Source organism: Cavia porcellus, unplaced genomic scaffold (genome assembly GCF_034190915.1).
Source record: "Cavia porcellus strain 051 isolate PalLab524CR breed Dunkin Hartley unplaced genomic scaffold, mCavPor4.1 scaffold_2, whole genome shotgun sequence".
Taxonomy (NCBI): Eukaryota; Metazoa; Chordata; class Mammalia; order Rodentia; family Caviidae; genus Cavia; species Cavia porcellus.
The window spans coordinates 114538418-114550566 of NW_026947485.1; positions in this window are offsets into that span (position 1 = coordinate 114538418).

The window sequence follows — 12149 nt, forward strand, 5'->3', positions numbered from 1 at the left end:
CCAGTAAGCTTATCACCCAGGCCCACCCAGAACTGTGCTAAACCAACCATCTGGACATTTCTCTTTCAACTGGGCACCACCACGGTAAATATTCCACGTTCACACAGTGATGTCCTTCCTTAGAAAACTGTGTCTTGCCATGCTTGCCTACATGTACATAGAACTTTTCCCTTCATTGATCTGATTAATCTCATATCTATATATCAATTACAGAGAAAATGAATAATTTTTAAAATTATAGAGTTTACTTTATTATTCTTTAATTTTAAAAAGAGAAAATAAAAGCATTGATACAGAATTTCAATACAAAATATTAGGAGATTAACAATGGTTAATATATTGCATGTTGTTATCTTCAAAGTAGTGGATCCCATTGCTAGATATAGGCATGAAAAGATGATCGAACGATGAAATAATAGACTGATGTTTTTGATGAGCTAACAGAGATTAGTTTAGCAGTATAATTATACATATTATACACACACATATTATATATAATCTTTGTCCTTCTTTCTTTTCTCCTTTCCTCATTCCAGTGTTATTTCCTTTGAGTAGATTCTTCAACTTTCAGTTTCATAATACCTATTTTACATTTTGGCTCTTATTTACTCTTGGAGTTTCTTACACTGTGGAGACAATGCAGTATTCAAAGATGTGAGTCTTATTTATTTCACTCAGTATGAATCTCAAAATGCATCCATTTATCAATAAACTTCACTCAATACGATCTCAAATTGCATCCATTTACCAATAAAAGCCTCAAGTTTATCCTTCCTTAAAGTTGAGTAATACTACTTCGTATAAAAATACAACACTGTTTTATTCATTCTATGATTAACTGGCATTTAGGTTGTTTCCAAGATTTAGCTATTACAAATTGTGCTGCTATAAACCTGGATGCAAATGCATCACTGTTGTGTGAAGTTTTCAGTTCTTATGGGAAAATACCTGGAAGTGGAATAGTTGGATAACATGGCACTTCCAATTCTGTTTTTTTGTGACATATCCTCACATGGCTTCCACAGTGGTTGCACCATCCAATACTCCCACCAACAGTGAATAAAGGTTTCTTTTCCCCTAAAGTCTCTCTAGCATTTGCTATTGTTGGATTCCTTGATGATAGCCATTTTTTTCTGGAATGAGTTAGAATCACTGTGTGGTTTCAATTTGTATTTCTTGAATGACCAGTGATATTGAACATTTTTTCATATATTTGTCATATTATAGTTCTTCATCTGAGAAGTGCATATTTATCTCAAATGCCCATTTTTAGAATCAGTCTTTGAATTGGGGGAGGAGCTTAATTTATTCCATTTCTGTATTCTAGATAGAAATCCTTTAGCTGAGGGACATTTAGCTAATTTTTTTCATATTCTCTGAGTGGTCTTTTCGCTCTGTTGGTGGTTTCTTTTGATGTGCAAACCATCTTAATGAGATGAGAGTCCAGTTGTTTATTCTTTAAAGTACTTCCCATGCAGTCTGCAATTTGTTCATAAGATTTCTTCCTACTGTTATATCTTCGATATTTCTACCTACTTTTCCTTACAGTTCTATTTTAATATTTAAATATTTGACACATTTTGCCTTTAGTTTAGTGCTTGGTGATAGGCAAAGGTCTATTTTAAGTCTTTAGATTGTGGAAAGACAGTTATTCTGATACCATTTATTAAAGATGCTGTCATTCATCCATTGAAAATATTTGGTCCTTTTCTCAAAGATCAAGTGACTGAGTTTATTTTTAGTTGTGTCTGCCTCCTGTACTATGTTCCAATGATCCTCAGATTTTTTAAATACCATTTTAATGTTATTACAGTAGCTTTGTAGTATAATTTCAAGTCTGCAACTATGATTCCTCCAGCCTTGCTTTGTTGCTCATAATTGCCTTTGCTATTCTAGGTATCTTCTGTTTGCAGATGAACTTGAAGAATGCTTTTTTTTTAGGTTTTTAAAATATGTGAATGGTATCTTGGTCAGGATTACACTAAATCTGTATAATAAATTTGAAAGTATGGTCATTTCACAAGGTTGGTTCTTTCTATCTATATGCAAGAGCTATCTTTCCTTTTTCTGAAATCCTCTTTGATTTCTTTTTCCAGAGTACGGTAATTTACAATGTATAAATAATGTACTTCCTTTGTTAGATTGATTCCTAAGTATTTCAGGTTTTTTTAAAAGAAGAATATGATTTCCTTAATTTCTGTCTCAGTAGGATTGTTGTTTGTGAACAGGAATGATATTGATTTTTGTGTGTTAATGTATGCAGCTTCACTACTAAGTTTGGCTATAAGTCTAGAAGGCTTTTGTGTAATTTTGCGGGTCTTCAATATAGAGTATCAAGTCATGTGTCAATAATGATAATTTAACTTCTTCCATTCCTATCCTTATACCTTTTCTCTGTATTGTTCTGGATAAGGTTTCCAAACTTATATTAAATAGAAGTGTTAATACATAACATCCTCATTTTTTTCTTAATTTTAGGTTCACAGATTTCAGTTTTTGTCCATTTAGTATGATGGTCGTTATTGGTTTGTCATATATAACTTTTATCAGATTGAGGTACAGACCATCTATGTAATTTTCTGTAGGATTTTTTAATCATGAATGAGTACTGGACTTTATCAAAAGGATTTTCTTCATCTATTGAGATGATCATTTGATTTTGTCTTTGGCTAAGTTGATGTGATATATTACATTTACCAATTTGCAAATGTTAAACCAACTCTGCACTCCTAGGATGAATCTCACTTGGTCATGATATATACCCTTCTTGAAGATTTCCTGCCTTTTTGCTAGTATTTTATTGAGGGTTTTTGCATCTATGTTCATCAGGGAGATTGACCTGTAGTTTTCTTTATTGGTTGGATCTTTCTCAAGGTTTTTTTTTTTTTTATCAGAGTAATATTTGCTTCCAGGAATGAGTTAGAGGGAATTGCTTTCATTTCAATATCATTAAAGAGTTTTACTAGTATTGGTGTGAAAACTTCTCTTCATTTCTTGTAGAAGTTAACTGTGAATCCATCAGAACCTGGGCTTTTCATTGTTGGTAAATTTTTAATCATATTGCCAATTTCGACACCTAATATTATGCTACTCAGAATTTTTATATATTATTGATTCAGTTTTGGTAATTCATATGTTTAAATGAGTCTGTCCATTTCTTCTGTGATTTCCATTGTATGAACACATAGATTTCTCAAAGTAGGTGATAATTATCTGAATTTCTACCAGATCTGTAGTGACTTTAGCCTTTTCATTTCTTTTTATGTATATTTGAGGTTTTTTCCCCATTTTTTTGAAATAGTTGGCTAAGAATTTATCAGTTTTATATATTCTTTCAAGAACCAACTATTTGATTAATCAATTCTTTGTATTACATTCTTAGTCTCAAGTGCATTATTTGTCTCTCTGAACTTCATAATTTCCTCCCTTCTTTGAGGTTTGGTCATGAATTGCTCTCCCTTTTTTTAGTAGACTGAAGTACAGCATTGGGCTGCTTTTTGTTCATTCCACTTTCCTGATGTGAGAATTCACTGCTATGAATTTTTCTCTGAGGACTCTTTTGTATTGCATACCACAGTTTTCAGAGAGTTGTATTTGCATTAACTTCGATTGTAAGTATTGTATTTTCTCTTTTTAAATTTAGTCTTTGACCCTTTGTTTATTCAGGAGGCTGTTATTTCCATGTGTTTAAGGCTTTCTTGAAGTTTCTTTTGCCATTAATTTCCAATTTTATTCAACTATGGTTAGATAATACACATGGGATTTTTTCAATTCCTTTGCATTTACTAAACCATATTTTATATATTGGTATACGATATATTTTAAAGAATGGCATATGTGCAGTAAGAAGATTGTGCCTTCTTGTTGTCTTGAACACTGTAAATATCTGTTAAGGCCATTTGTTCATAAATTTGGTTCACTTTCATTATTTCTTTGTTGATTATTTTGTCTAGTTGATCTATCATTGTGGTGATGGCTTGTCCACTGTGATAACTGTGTTGTCACATTTTTATTTTTCATAGATATTAATTTTTATCTTATATAGTTGGGTACTCTTGTATTTTGTGCATATATGCTTATAATTGCTTTCTCTTGCTCTTAAAGTTTTCCTCAAATAAGACTTTCTTTATTTCTTTTGATCATTCTTGGTTTGAAGTCACATTGCCTACAAACAGAATGTGCTTTTCTCTGTGTTGCAGCCCCATGGAGCATTTATTTCTGTCATTTGATTTTCAGTCTATGAATTTCCTTTTGATTTAAAGGTTCCTTGAATACATCATATTTTTGAATTTTTTTTCTTGATCCAATCTGTTGGTCCATTTCTTTTGATTGGTGAATTGAAGCCATATACATTGATGATTATAACTGATATGCATTGGCTTATCTTTGTCAAGTTGTCTTTCTGCTCTTGGCTTCCTATTTTTGTCCTCTGTTTAATGCTTGCCCTGTTAGGATGTTTCATTCTGTTGAAGTTCTTGGAATCATGATCATTTTATCTCTTTCTAGAATAGTTTTCAATACTCTTTGTAGGTTGATTTGGTGCTCATAAATTTCTTCAGTTATTATTCATTATGGAAGAATCGTGTTTCTCCATTAATTTGGTCAGGATAGTTTTGTGTGGGACAACAATCTGGTTTAGAAGATGTCTTTTTTCAGGGTTTCAAATACTTCACTCCAAGCTCTTCTTGAATTGATATTTTATGTTGAGAAGTCCACTATGATTCTGAGAGGTTTCCCTTTATAAATGATCTGTCTATTTTCTCTAATACCTTTTAAATATTCATTTCTTATGCTAAATTTCTGAGATCTTGATTATTATTTAGCCTTTTTATATCATTCATGTTGGCTCCTATTTTTCATTAACACTTATAAGTATTATATTGTTTTTCTACACATCACCTTGATCTCTTGAATTTTTTCCCTGGCTCCATGTTATTTCTGAGTGATCTTTCCTTTCATTATTGCTAGCTGGAATCCTGCATTCAAGATATGAAAGATGGGCTGGGGATTTAGCTCAGCGGCATAAGCGCCTGCCTTGCAAGCAGGCAGTCGTGAGTTCGATCCCTGGTACCGATAAAAAGGAAAAAGACAAAAAAAAAAAAAGATATGAAAGTCAAGCAGTTATCCTAGAATTCAGTGCAATTTTTAATTTCCAGGGTATTTCTGAGGATCAGTTTCAGGCATTTTAATTATTTCCTATATTTTTTGTTGAAGTTTTCCACCATTTTTCTATTTTCCTCTATTGTTTATCCATTCTCTTTAGGTATGATAAGCAATTACTTCATTATGGTTGTCATTTTTTTTTCCTGAGATATTATTTCTTTTCTGTTTTCTTTACAGCCTCATGGAATTGCTTCTTTACTTCAGTTGCTATCATTACAAAAATGTTAACTGTATGCCTTCCAATTTATTCTATGTGTATGTCTACAGGATTTGTTGTGAGCAGAATGAAGGTTTCAGACTGCACTTTGCTCCTTTGTCTTGTAATTTTGCAGGATTCTTCCAGAGGAACTTGTAATGGGGTCCTAGGCTCTTTCCATGCTGGCTTTCCATCCCACAGTGTGGGAGAATGGGTCAGCCACCTTGATTTTTCCAAACTGAAGTTTTCCAGGGTGGTAGAGAGTTGATGGTGGCACTTTTGCCTTTCCATGGTTCAGTCTGCTTCCATGATGGTGGTTGGTGTCTGCACTGGGTTGGGTGGGGTTTTCACCTGTCAAGTTTACTTTAATCATTAATGAAGTTAATTTTCCATGATTTAAAGCTGTCAGTAACAAAGTATTTTGCTCCAGAAACCTGCAATTGTCAGATTTTTCTAGCATCTGTTCAAGAATACTTAGCTTATCTACTGATATGGTTTGTCAGCACTGGCACAGAACATAACTACTAATAGTTTCAATGTCTTTAATAATTGATAGAGGAGGCAGGACTTTGTTTATCCTCTTAAGTTTTTTTACTAAGTTCAAAATTAAATTGTTTGTACAAATTTTCCACAGCTTGTAACCCTGAAAAGAAAGAAAACTTTCTCATATTTACAGGATATCTATCAGGTATGAATATAATCTGCTTACTTTATTTTACTTTCTCATAATTCACTTGATTTTAACATTTAGATTTTATTTATTTATACAAATGATACACTAAACACAACATATTGTTATTTTTATACTGCCAACTATGCAATTTTGAAATATTATACGTTTATTGTATTAGTAAAACTAGGTAGGAAAAATTACACATCTTTGTTACATATTACTGCTCACAATAGGATAGATGTACTATTTTTAACACATCAAACCAATATTGTGAAAAAATTGGCAAGAGATAGTCTCTTGTGATGGTGAATTTTATGCATCCATTTTGTTGAGCTCATTAATGCCCAGATAGCAGGCAAAACATTTTTACAGAAGGTTTGTGAGGATGTTTCAGGAAAATATGAACTTTTGAAACTGCAGTATAGAGAGAAAACAATGCCCTCACTAACGCAGGTGAGTATACTTGAACAGAGTTAGTGCTGGGAAAAAGAAAACCAGTGCAGAAGGGAAGGAGTTCTCTGTGAGACTGAACATCCACTGGCTCCTATGGTAAGACATGGGAGTTCTGGGTTCATGGTTATAGCCTTATAATGGAGCTTCTGTCCTTCGATCTTCTTGTTGCAAGCCTTTACAGTTAGACTAAATTACCACACAGACATAACTGACTCTCCACCTTAAAGATGAAGTACAGTGGAAGAACTTTGTATCCATAATTGTAAAAACAATCCTTTCAATACAATGCAAATATGCTTTTTGCTTCTATTTGGTCGACAATGTTTTTTCTCCTTGCTCAAAAAGTTTTATAACATTTTTTTTAACTTCCCATGGAAAATTCACAGATCTCCCTTTCATTCTGATTAGCTACAGAAGCTCACTTTGGCTTCTTTTGTGATTTGTTTTGTTTGTTTCTTGATTGTTCAAGTACCTTGGAGTTTTGAGGTACTGTCTTATTTGCTGTAATCCCCTGCTCCAGGAAAAGGATACCTCAAGAAGACTCTCTCCTAAGGACTTAGTGGACATTCAGAACTTTTACATGAATACATCATGTCCACTACCCTTGATTTCCCTTGGGGTAAGGGCTGGATCTTAGGATGTTCCTTAGATGAATCCCTATGTATGGTAGATACTGGTAGCTGCCTTTTACTTTTTTCCAGAGACTCACCTGACAAAACTTCTTAACTCATGGGAGGGATACACACAAAAAGATTCAAAAAACTCAAAGACTCTGACTAAGACCAAACAATAAATAAATAAATAAAAATAAAAAAGAAAGTCTTACTACAAAACATTACAAATTTTCAAGTGGAAAAAGATAATCTTGAAAGTAGTCAAGAAAAAATTAAGATATTGCAAGTGAGAAATCTCCCTAAAGATATGAGCAGACTTCTGATTAGAAACTGATCAAGCCCAAAAAGGAGGATGACACATTCTAAGTGCCAAAGAGGAAAAGAATCTCCATTATAAATATTACATAATGAAATTCTCTCCTTTAGAAATGAAGAGATAAGAGCATTACAACACCCAAATTAGCCAAGGAAGTTCATTATCCTGAGGCAGGCCTGAGAAGACATCCTCACAGTTTGGTGCATTGGAACAAAAGAGGGAGAAGTAATCACAGGACAGTGGCAGTGATGAGTGCACCAAGGAGGAAACAAGGAAAAGCCCTTGTCTGCTGAGAGAACTCCAGGTAATGGAGCATGGTGCCACCTCAGCTCAGGAGTTCATATGCAGACTTTAGTGGAATGAGTTGCTGGGCACATGGGAATGAAACACAGCCTAGTTACCTTTACTAGTCAGGCTCTAATGTCAGCAGAACAGATTTTCTGCACAGGTAGGTGTCCCACGGCAGACCTCTGTGATGTCCTGTGCTGTGAGTCTATATGCTCTCAGGACATATGTTGGTCACCTCAGGTCTTCTACTTACTCTGTGTTTTTTCTCTAATCCCTGGTCTGGCTTTGGACCACAGACGCAGAATACATGAGTCTATGCTCTTCATGGAATATTGTAAAAATGATAGTATTTCAGTAATAAAAATTTTTGGAATACTAAAATCATATACATTATCTTTTTGTAATAAAATACAATAAAAACACAAATCAGTAACAGGAGAAATTTAGAATATTCACCAATACGTAGAAATTTAAAAATACATTCATGAATACTGAAAATTTCAAGGAAGAAATTAAAAGGGGAATTTAAAATATCCACAAATCAATGAAAATACAAATATTGCACATAAAAATACAGGATGCACTAAGGAAAATCTATACTAGAATTTTTAATACCTAAACCAACAAAGAAATATCTCAAATAAGTATTCATCCCAATGAAAAAGATGACATAAACTAAGCCCAAAAGAACAAGATACAAGAAAATAGAAAGATTAAACCATACAAAATTGAAATGAAGAATATGAAGGAAATAGAAAAATAAACACAAGTTAGAAGTGAGCTTTTAAAACAATAAACATCATCAAAATTTTGTCTAGAGTGATTGTCAAAAAAATGAAAAAGGTAAAGTAGACAAAGTCAGAAATGAGAATATTTGCCACAGATAAAGCAGAAATACAAAAAAATATTGTATTATGGACAATTATGCTCCAACACATTGGAGAAGTTAAAAGAAATGGATATGTTTCTACACAAGCACACCCACAGAGATTCATCTGAAGAAGAAACGGAAGATCAGAGCAGCGAAGTAATGAGTAAAGTCATGTAATATCTCATCAATCAAAAGCCCAGGACCACTCTAACTCTGGGTTCAAGGCATGACTACCAAACATTTACATGGTAACACCAAGTCTATAAAGAAGTCTACACACATTTCTTGATTTGACAAATATAAACAAGAAATCCTATCATATAATCCCAGAGATAGATTTTTTTAAAACCACTGTTCCACAAAGCCAATATTACATTAGGGAGGAGAGAAAACGTTTATTCTTTTGAAAATAATGAATTAAAGAGTAATCTAAAATTGGTAACAGAGGTGTACTAATGAATATTTCAAACTCTGACTTCAATGTTTTAATTTCTAACATGGTACAAGATTTTCTACAACGTGTTCTAGTTCTCTGAAACATATCAAATCAAAAATCAAAGTCACTTTTTTGAAACACAGTATGTATGACTATATAATATCAAATGGATATACTGTAGTATAAGTAAATTATTTTCTTAATACATGTAAATGTGAAAATTTGTTGAGTCTCTAGTGATGTCTAAAGCATTTATGAAGGCTTTTTATTAAGTGTCACACCATTAAAATATCTCTTAAATCTCTAATGACATTTAATGAGTCTCAATTGTGTGGCCAAAAGAATCCTGGCCAATTAGAGGTTGGTATTAAAGTGGCCTCCTGCAGGCTTGGATTACCAGGTCCCCAGAGTTCAAAAGAAACCCCACAGGGCGTGGGCTTAGTGAAGACTCACTAAGCTCAGGACTACTTCAGAAACAGGGCTGCAATGTAGTTCACATTTGGGAGTCTCACTGAGAAGAGGAGCTTGTATCTTACTCACTGATAAGGACAAGGATTTACCAAGTTTCTTAACATTCTGTGAAACAGTATTCATGTCAGTGCACTTAGTTAGACCTATTGCTACACTCTCAGATAAACACATATCCTTTAATGTATTTCACTAAACATTAGCAAAAACAATTTTTATAGAAATACCTGTGAAATATTTCAACTTTATAAGCAAGTTTAACTATTTCAGCTCCATGGGATGTATATGTGCTTATAGAACAGACATATTTTCCTGGAGTCTAATATAATATTTGTTTTAGCCAGTTAGCTCTTCATATGCTCTTAAAAGATCAGTGTTTAATGTATGACTCTGCTACAAAAAAAAAAAATACCAGAAATCATAATGATTGGAATTACCTTGAAGTTAAGAAGACTTTCAATTGGAGAACTGTGCTGCCAGAGGTGGGAACTGGTTTACCAGCAGGAGTAAGTTTCTGCTCATCATCCTGAACCCAGGAGAGTTTAAGATCATCACTTCCAGTGGTCAAGGATGTGCCTAGCTTTCAGCCTCATGAGACTAGGCTTTGTAATCTGACAAGTTTACACCTAGCAATATTCTTCAATCAGGGGAGTTGAGAGCATGTGAAGTGAGTTCCAGCGCATTGATCCTTGCCTGGGGAGAGCACTGGACCATAATCCATAGTAGTTAGGTGCCTTCCCAGCTTCCTGGAACACTAGAGTTTACACAGGAGGTCCTGTGGGCCTGACTGGTACATGTTCGGCAACCTGCATTTAGTCCCAGAGCTCAGAGCATAGGAGACGATTTCCAACAGGCTGAGGGAGGCCTTGGAACAACACTTGAAACATTAAAATATAGGAAATTGACAATATGAAAGACCAAAATGCAATCTCAAACTTCCAACACACCCCAAGAAAGCCTAGGAGCCATATACATGGAAGAAAATATATGCCATACACCTGAAATACCTGAAATAATAGCAAAGGGAATAAAGAAGCAACTTCAGGAAGCTTTAAAGGAATTCAAAATACAATTAATCTCCAAGGTAAAAGAAAAAATGATAAAAGTAATGGTGAGCACGTCTAAAGAAGACACAATTTAAAAATTAGAGGAATAAAACAAGAAGATAGAATTCCTGGATGAAAAATACAAGAAACAAACAGAATACATGAAGCAGATTCAAAGAGATATACAGGAAATCAAAAAGTCCACTGAAAGTTTTCAAAACCACCTCAATGAAAGTGAAGATAGAGATTCAGACCTCAAAGACAAGGTTACAGCTTGTTAACAGGAAAGAAAAGGTCTTTTAAAAATAACAAGTAATCAGGAAATAAAACAACAGCTGCAATATGATGCAAATAAAAACAACATAAGGTAAATAGGGATAAATGAAAAAGAAGGCGATAAGCCAATTGATACCATCAGGCTATTTACAGACGTGATAGCTGAAAATTTCCCAAATATGAGATTGGATATTGACATATGGATTAGTGAAACATATAGAACTCCAAATAGTGATAACCAAAATAAAACTACAACAAGACATACAATAATCACCATCCAAGAAATTCAACATAGGAACAGAATATTAAAAGTTGATAGAGAGAAAAGACAGATCACCTATAAAGCAAAACCTATCAGAATAAGAGAAGACTTCTCAACAAAAACAATGGAGTCAAAAAGAGGAGGGAGGCAAGTATTTCAGATCCTAAAAGAAAATGATGTACAACCTAGACAGATGCACCCTACAAAACTGTCCTTCAAAATCGATGGAGAAGTATGATATTTTCATGACAAAGAAGAGCAGAGAAACTTCATGATCACCAAAGCCAACCCTGCAAAGAATACTGAAAGATAGTTTAGATACAAATAGGAAGAAACCACTAAGCAAGGCAGCCAATTAAACAGAATGCAAAGATAAAGATGCAACAGCAGAAAGATAACATGTAAACAATAAACCAATATATAACAGTTATAACCACTAATACAAATAGTCTGAATTCAACAATTATAAATAAACAGACTGGCATAATGGATCAGGAAACAACATCCAACCATATGCTGCCTGCGAGAATCCCATCTAGCCCAAAAGAAAACTCACAGACTGAAAGTCAAAGAATGGAAAACAAAACTTCATGCAACAAGAACCTAAAAAAAGTGTGGATAGCTATTCTGTTTGCAGACAATGTGAAATTCAAACCTTCTTGAAGAAATTTCCTTTCTGTTTATCTTTTTGTCAAAGATCAACACATTTTAGGTAAGGTTCATTAAAACGGTAGCATGTTTTCATCCATGTTATTCACTGAATCTAGCACTGCGTGAGCTTTGGTGCTAGATCAGTAAAAATGACTAAAAAAGAGAAACATTTTTGTATAGATCCCAGATTTCAAGGTAGCAACAACAGAACAACTAAAATGATTCACAAAAATAGACTTCCAGAACTCATGAGAAAAGTAGAAAGAACGATGAGATGAGTATGTATATATGGAGGGGAGGGCTTTGAGAGGAATCAATGGCAATTTGTCTTGTACTCTAGTGGGGTTTTTTTGTAATTTAAATGCTCATTGTGTGTATGATAATACCTCAAGAATATCTGAAGAAAACTGAACTCTTGTACACAGTTGATGAAAAT